The sequence below is a fragment of the Hyaena hyaena genome, unplaced genomic scaffold, assembly GCF_003009895.1.
Source record: "Hyaena hyaena isolate Hyena2069 unplaced genomic scaffold, ASM300989v1 scaffold_482, whole genome shotgun sequence".
Classification (NCBI taxonomy): Eukaryota; Metazoa; Chordata; class Mammalia; order Carnivora; family Hyaenidae; genus Hyaena; species Hyaena hyaena.
Genome location: NW_024081119.1, coordinates 375,014 through 383,398, shown reverse-complemented (window position 1 = coordinate 383,398; position 8,385 = coordinate 375,014).

Genomic DNA, 8,385 nt, shown 5'->3' with positions numbered 1-8,385 from the left:
GGGCCCTCACTTCCGCACCCCGCTCATGTCCTGTCTGGTCCAATAGACAAGAGGCTGCGGGTCCGGCGACCGGGCTAAGCCAATGAGCGCCGGGGGGCGGGGAGTGCGGTGGCCGGCGTGGCTGTGGCAGAGGCTTGATTACCGGCAGGTTCTCTGTGACCGCTGCTGGCGGTACGGACTGTTCCGTTGCAGAAATCCCAAGTTCCTTCCGTGTTGCCCTACTTTCGGTGCAGAGTACCTGTGCTCCAACCAAGTCCCTTTTCGTTCTACCTACAGAATCTCCCTACCCGATGGGGTCAAGGGAAAGCAATATTTATATTAGACTGGGAAAACGGGGGTAATTGCGGCTGTCTCAGGGTCACTGGCTGTCGGTAGGCCACATCTCAGTCATTCCTCCACTTTAGGGGTGCGAAACATTTAGTTTAATTCAGGACGTAGTGTCCTCCAAGTAGTTTTTTTTTATTATTATTATTGAATTTCCTTTAATTAGAAGTTTGAAAGTGGCACTTAATCTTGCCCCTGCATTCCTTCGTCGCTTGCAGCGCAGGCTAGCCATTCTGCCAAACTAAGGTTTTCTTTCTTTCTACGGTTCTCTCTTTGAAGTCCGTTTTTGTCCTGTATGCTATTAAAAGGCTAGCGCTCTTTGCTTGTTGTTGGAGAGGGACCCTCAGAAAACTATCTGCTCCAGTATCTCAAAGCGATAGTTTATATGGTCAGAGGCTGAAGCAGTTCGTGGTTTGTTTTGTTTTGTTTTTTTTAAATCTCTTCTCTTCTACAACCATTTTTCTTTAAAAAAAATTTTTTTTAATGTCTTTATTTTATTTTGGAGACAGAGACAGAGAGCGAGAGGGGGAGGGGCAGAGAGAGAGGGAGATACAGAATGTGAAGCAGGCTCCAGGCTCTGAGCTGTCAGCACAGAGCCCGACTCCGGGCTGCAACCCACGGACCGGGATCATGACCTGAGCCAAAGTCCGCTTAAAGGACTGAGCCTCCCACGAGCCCCTACAACCATTTTTCTCAAGTCTCCTAACGAGCACTCACCTACCCACTTACTTTGTGAGTACCCATCCCACTCCAATCTGTACCACACTTCTTTAAATTTAACTTGTTTATCCCCAAAAGAGAAAGAGAATGTTTATAACCCTTGCTCTAGAATAATTGTATGTAACTTTGGATACATTATTTCACAGTTTCCTCGTCAGTAACACGACCATAAGGGGTGTCTCTCCACTGGATGGGAGCCTCCAAATGTGGGGCCACGATCAGAATCAGTGGAAACCAATGGCCCTGGAGGTGAAAAAATGTATTTGAGGCAGAACAAAAGAGATAAAACTTTATTGAATACACCGCAAGGGAGCCAGGGGACAGCACATCAGAGGAGAGGCAGAGGGAGAAAGAGAGAATTTTAAAGCAGCCTCCATGCCATAGCATAGAGTCTGACATGGGGTTCCATCACAGGACCCTGGGATCATTACCTGAGCCACAGTCAAGAGTCAGATGCTCAACTGATTGAGCCACTCTTGCATCCCTGGGACTGTTTTTAAAGGGGGAGGGGGAGATGGGGAGGTATGGCAAAGTACTGAATTCTCCCTTTTTGGGTAACTGTGCCTACTTGTAAGTAGCCCATTGGTTAGTTAGGGCAATGGATATTTTGAGGTGGAACCCCTGATGGGCCTGTCTGTATTCAGCCAGGGGGTCTCCGTGGGCCTTTTTTATACTCCATTGCTCAAGCCTGTTTGCCCGAAAACAGCCTGTACACACAATAGTGCTCACTTCGTAGGATGGCTAACGGTTTCAAAGCTCCTAGGGCAGAGCCTGGCACATGGCAAGCAAACAGTAGCTATTACTGCAGCAGCTGCTGTTATACTGCGAGTGCACTATTTCCTCAACTTTCCCAGTTACTATACCTCCCTAAACCCACTAAATCCTCTGCAGTCTTCTAAACCCTATTCTAAACTGAATCTCTTCAAATGCCTAAATCCTAATAATTCAAAATCTCCAAATTTTTCTTTTTTTTGGATTTCCCTAATCAATAATCCAAAATAGCCTACATCTTGACAAAAACATATTTTCTAAATGTTTTTTCTTAGACATATATCTTTGTTTCAAACTCTCATATCCCTGTGATTTTTTTTTTATTATTCAGGGTTTTTTTTTTTTAATTAAATTTGCCATTTCCAAATGAAATAAAACAAAAGGTGTATATTTTTCTAGAAACAACTAGTTACTGAATATTCCTTTTCCAACACAATAACAAAATAAAAACTTGTTAAAGATTGCAAACTTAGTTTGCTTTAAAAATATCTGTGAAATAATGTTTAAAATCATTTTTAGTCGTTGAGTAGGAATTCCATAATTGGGAATCATAGCTGCCAATAACTTGGGATCTTGCATGGGGACTGTCTCTTGGGAGTGTGCAATTTTAGGTCCTGTCTTCTGCGCAAGGCTTGGGTGGGGTGGGGATAGGGACCACCAAATGTCCAGTGGAGGAACTTAATAAGGCATAGACGTGGTGTATGAAAAATTTTCTGAATCGCCTGTGCTCTATGGGTTACAGTTAATTCTACCTGCTCTGTGTTCAGACCATTTTGCCCATTTTGAGACTTCTGATTTGCCCCTGCCCAATTGCGAATCACCAGCTTGATTTATTCCCTTTTATCAGCTTTCAGCTCACCATTTAATCTCCCAGTTCAGAGCCTTTAGAGCCTTTGTTGTTCTGAGTTCTCCATGTGGATCTGAGTAGTGTTTTGTCAACTGACCTCGCATCCCTGCCCAGGAGTTAGGGCAGACTGTGCAAACACAGCCCGGGGTTTCCAGATCTCTCCAGCCCAGTTCTCTGTCTTTTCACTAAAGGGATGGTTTTTTTTCTCAAGCATAATTTTAGACCTGCTGTTCTGACTTGGACTTTAATGGCCTTTTATTAATGAGCAGCTGTTCGTGGTTGAATACAGATTATAAAGTCACATTCATTTCTCAGTCAAGCAAAACAAAGCCTTGCGGCTCACAGAGTGACAGTTTTGAATAGATACGTTGGAAAGCAAAGGATTTTTTGATGATAATCTTAATGGATTCTTTTATTGATCTTTCTATTCTAGAGAATTGTGCTTGCTTTCAAAATAATACATTTTAATGTTCTGGAAAATTATAACTTATTTTTTTAATATCCATCATCACCATTTAATATATAGGATCAGTTACTTAATAGAGAAATCAAAAAGTCTGAAGCAGCTTTTTTATTTTCTGTTAAAGGAAAGTTGACTTTCTGTGAAGGAATTAAATATTTTCCATCATAAATATTACTATAGTATATCTTCAGTTGGTAGTAATTTTTATTGCTAAATATAGGAAAACCCAAAGTTTAAGAACAACTTAGAGTTAAACAAGTTAACCTTTAGAAGAGGCCTAGATAAGAATAGAGAAAAATAATACATGTTTTTATTAGAATTGGATTCAGGGGCACCTGGGTAGCTCAGTCAGTTAAGCAACCCACTCTTGATTTTGGCTCAGGTCATGATATCATGGTTGTGAGACTGAGTGCTGCATTGGGCTCTGCATTGAGTGTGGAGCCTGCTTAAGATTTCTCTCTCTCTCTCTCTCTCTCCCCCCACCCCTCTCCCTCTGCCCTTCTCTCCCACTCATGCTCTCTGAAAGAAAGAAAGAAAGAAAGTAATCTCTTTCATTTTATCAAATGAAAAGATACTGTGAACTCTTCATTTCTGTGTTCCAATAGTGAGGTTCAACAATATAATACAAGATAATTGTTATTATTGCATAATAACAATACAATAATTCTCCTCTTTGGCAAATGTCCATGTTGTTATTAGAGCTATAATATAGTTCAGCTATATTATGAGTTAAGTAGACTTGATCTGAGTAGATCTGGCAACATAAGGCCATTTATTATTTCTAAGGGTAAATGTGTTGTGATTCACACAACCAATATAAAGTAACAGTTTATAACACGATCTGTCTCGTATGTGAATTGAAAACTTAAAAATGAAACCACACTGAACCAACAATGAAAGCCTAATTCATTCAGCTATAGCATGATGGACAGTATGACTTTAGCCTTGAACACTTTTGAGTTTAGTTTCCTTATCTGCAAAATTAAATTAGTAATTCCTGCCTTATAGGTTTAACTTGCAAAGTAAGTGGCATAATGTATGTGGAAATGTATTGGAAACAAAGCAATAAGGTCAATGGAAGTTTTATCATCTTTAAGTCTAGCAGAATTTTCTTTCAGCTCACAGCAGGGCATCATGCTTCCAGGAAAAAGAAGAGTGAATTTTCTGTTACCAGCAACCAGAAATAGACATGTTTGTTAGGAACACATAAAATGGGGGAAAGAAGAAGGAATGCTAAGTTTTAAAGTTACATTCTGAGTACATCCCTCAACTTCTTTGCCCTTTTGATTTTTTAAAAATTTTTAATGTTTATTTTTGAGAGAGAAAGAGAGAGAGCGTGTGAGCTCAGGGAAGGGACAGCGATAGAAAGGAACACAGTATTCTAAAGAGGCTCTGTGTTGACAGCAGAGAGCCCGAAGTGGGGCTTGAACTCACAAACTCATGCAAGATCACAACCTGAGCTGAAGTCAGATGTTTAACAGACTGAGCCTTCCAGGCATCCCCTGCCCTTTTGATTTTAGAGGCAGAAGGTGAAGGGTGTCTGGGTGGCTCAGTTGGGTTTTCAGCTCATGTCATGATCTTGCAGTTCATGGGTTTGAGCCCCACATCAGGCTCCAGGCTGACAGTGCAGGGCCTTTTGGGACTCTCTCTCTCCCTCTCTCTCTCTCTGCCCCTTCCCCACTTGTTTTCTCTCTCTCTCTGTCTGTCTCTCTCTCCCCCTCAAAATAAATAAAAACTTAAAAAAAAAAGACATAAGGTGCAAACAGCTGTTACAAGGAAAGTACCCACAAGTCTACCCTCTCTGTGCTTTTTCTCACTACTTCTGGGATATTTTGCTCATAACAATATTTGTTGCCAATTTTTGTCCATTCTTTCATCTCAGTGTCTATCGTTTTAGCACACCAGAATTCTCATAATCATCTAACTAGTCTTTGTATTTTATTTTATTTTTTAAAAATTTTTTAATTTTTTTTTTATTTATTTCTAGGAGAGAGAGAGAGAGAGAGACAGTGTGAGCAGGGGAGGGTCAGAGAGAGAGGGAGTCACAGACTGAAACAGGCTCCAGGCTCTGAGCTGGCAGTCAGCACAGAGCCCGACGCGGGGCTCGAACCCATGAACCGCGAGATCATGACCTAAGCGAAAGTGGAACGTTTAACCGACTAAGCCACCCAGACGCCCCTAGTCTTTGTATTTTATTTTTTTCTTTCCTCTAAGTTAGCTTGGTACTTTGCTGTATGATTAATATAAATATTTTTAAAGCTTCTTCACAATAAAGTTCCTTTTCAAAACAGAGATTTGCTGTTGTCCGTCAATTCAAATTTGCTTGGAAGGAAATGTGTCTTGATTGTTGCTTTTTAATCTCTTCATTTCAAACTGCTTCCTCGATTCCCCTGTGACCACATCTGGCCCTTTAAAATATCCGCCATCCCAGCAATTTTTTTTTTAATTTTTTTAAATTTATTTCTAGGAGAGAGAGAGAGAGACAGCGTGAGCAGGGGAGGGTCAGAGAGAGAGGGAGTCACAGACTGAAACAGTCTCCAGGCTCTGAGCTGGCAGTCAGCACAGAGCCCGACGCGGGGCTCGAACCCATGAACCGCGAGATCATGACCTAAGTGAAAGTCGGACGCTTAACCGACTAAGCCACCCAGGCGCCCCTCAGCAATTCTTGTTAAAAACATTTCTCTGTATATGCTATACATTTCATATGGTGAAAGTTACCCATCTCCTCACCATGAGATATGTTTCTTCCTATAATTTTTATTTGAAATTAAATCTTTTATAAGTGAGATTAAATCCACGTTATAATCATAACAGGAATTTTCAATATAAAAATATATTTACTCTCTTCCTAGGGAGAGCTTACATGCGTAAAAGATCATCTGCCTAAATAAATTACTCTAAAGAAAAGCCAAAGGAAAATAGTCTTGCCACATAACTAGACACACAAATATCTTGCTCAAAAGGAATTATTTTTTTCTGCTCATAGGCTCTGAGCCCATTACCATAGCAACCACAACTAGTGTTGTCTAACTGGATATGAATTTTACACACTGTTATTTGAAATGTTAAGGCAGTAAGTGAAGATAAAGTGCAATTTCTGTAATATTTTGGAGGGATTTCTTTATCTGAAAAATCTGGTACAGGAAAAGTTTCATTGTGCAGCCTACCCATTTGTTGAATGAAACAGTTTATTCAACACTGACCATCAGCACAGTGTGTGCTAAACATGTTAGAGAAGTGAAAAGCGTAAAGAACACTTAACCTGAATGGACTTCTCTAATAAAATCAGCTTGTCATGGGTAAACAGAATTCCTGAAAGAACAGTTTCTTCATTGAGAGTTATCTAATTTTAGAATAATCTGATTGTAATAACCAGAGTAGGTCTATCAGGACCTGTAAGTAAGACAGCTAGAGGCTTATTAAAGCTGGTCATGTTGCCCACAAGTATTCAAATACCTACGGTAACCCCTACAGCAGTTACTTTTCTTTTTGGTCTTATACGTGTGTTTGTAGCTACTCTCCAGAGAGGTGAGCGTTCCTTTCATTGGAAGTTGAACACTTCTTGGCAGCAGGTACCAGCCAGAGGAAGCTGAAAATGCCCACTGATGAGCATGGAAGAAAAGTGTGACGGTTCACCTGTTTCAGGTAGACGTCCTAAACCAAACACATAATGGATTCAGATCAAGGCTTAAGCATTTATGTTTTGGAGGATACAGATAATAACTTCAAAGATATATGTGGTATTTTAAATTATTCTCTTGCCCTGGTTATCCCTGCCCATCTCCCTGGACAGGAAGGATTAATTCCCTGTTCTCTTGTTCCTTTCAAGCATCTTCTGAAACCAGGTGATACATCATTTAGGTTTAGGATTTCTGTCAAGTAACAAGGAAATCCTGCAAGGGCAAGGGCTGGTATAGGGCACCATATTGTCGGGGACTCAAGTTCCTTGCTGCTGAGTGCTCCAGCCCCCTTCTGCAGGGGCTGGCCTTTGTCTTCCTGGTCCAAGGAGACATCTTGCTCCACGCATCAGAAAAGACAGAAAAGGATGAAGAAAAGACAAAGGGATGCCCAACAGCCGGCTTTTAAGTTCCTACAATATCACACAAGATTATTTCTGGTTTTATAACACTGCACAAAAGGTGGTCATTCCTAATGGCAAGGGAAATGGGGAAATAGTCTTTATTCTAGGTGGGCCTGTGCCCAGCCTAAGAATCTACTAATTAACACTCACAGTGTTTACCACATGCTAGACCTTGTTCTGGTGTAATAAGAAGCCTAATGGTTTATTGGGCCAGACATTGACATGAAATAGGCAACATCAGGATAATAAAAATAGTAAGAGTGGCTACCATTTACTACCTACCACCTGTTAGGCACTGTGTTATTAAATTTCATATACATGCTATCATCGGTCCTCAAATACCACACTGCAAGGTAGATATTTTCCACATTTTACATGTGAAGAAACTGAGAATAAGAGAAATTAAGAATGTGCTTGAGGCCATAGAGGTCATAAAGTATAAACCTAGAATTTATGTCTTGGACGTAAATGTGTTTTACAAAAAACTTCAGAATGAAACACTTTCCAACGGTTGATGAAAAGTGAGAAGCAGTGGAATGTTGGCACTTGGGTCCTGGAGGTAGATTGAATCCCAGCTTTACCACTGGAAGCTCTGTGAACTGGGGCATTTTATTAAATCTTTTTAGGTTTCAAAAGTGTCCTCATCTGGAAAAGGGGACAATGACTTCATAGGGTTATTATAAGGAAAGAGTCCACATAGAACACTCAGTAGATGTCTGACACATAGTAAACATGTGGTGAATCTTTATTATTGTTATTGTTAGTAGTAGTAGTAGTCTCAATTTTTTTAATGTTTATTTTTGAGAGGGGGGCAGAGACAGAGGGAGACACCGAGTCTGAAGCAGGCTCCAGGCTCTGAGCTGTGATTATAGAGCCCCGTACGGGGCTCAAACCCATGAACTTTGAGATTATAACCTGAGCTGTAGTTGGACGCTCAATCAACTAAGCCACCCAGGAGTCCCAGAAGTAGTAGTATTCTAAATAGCACTCTTTAGGATAAAATGGAGAAGAGCTAAAAGTAGATGGACCATCTGGAAGTCATTGCAATAATCAGAGGTGATGGAGCTTAGAAAAGAGTAGAAACAGTAGTACAAGATATAAACATTTTACTTATCAGAAATATAGGAAGATATTCTTATTCTCTCTTTTTAAAATTTCTTATTTATTTTGTTCCTTACA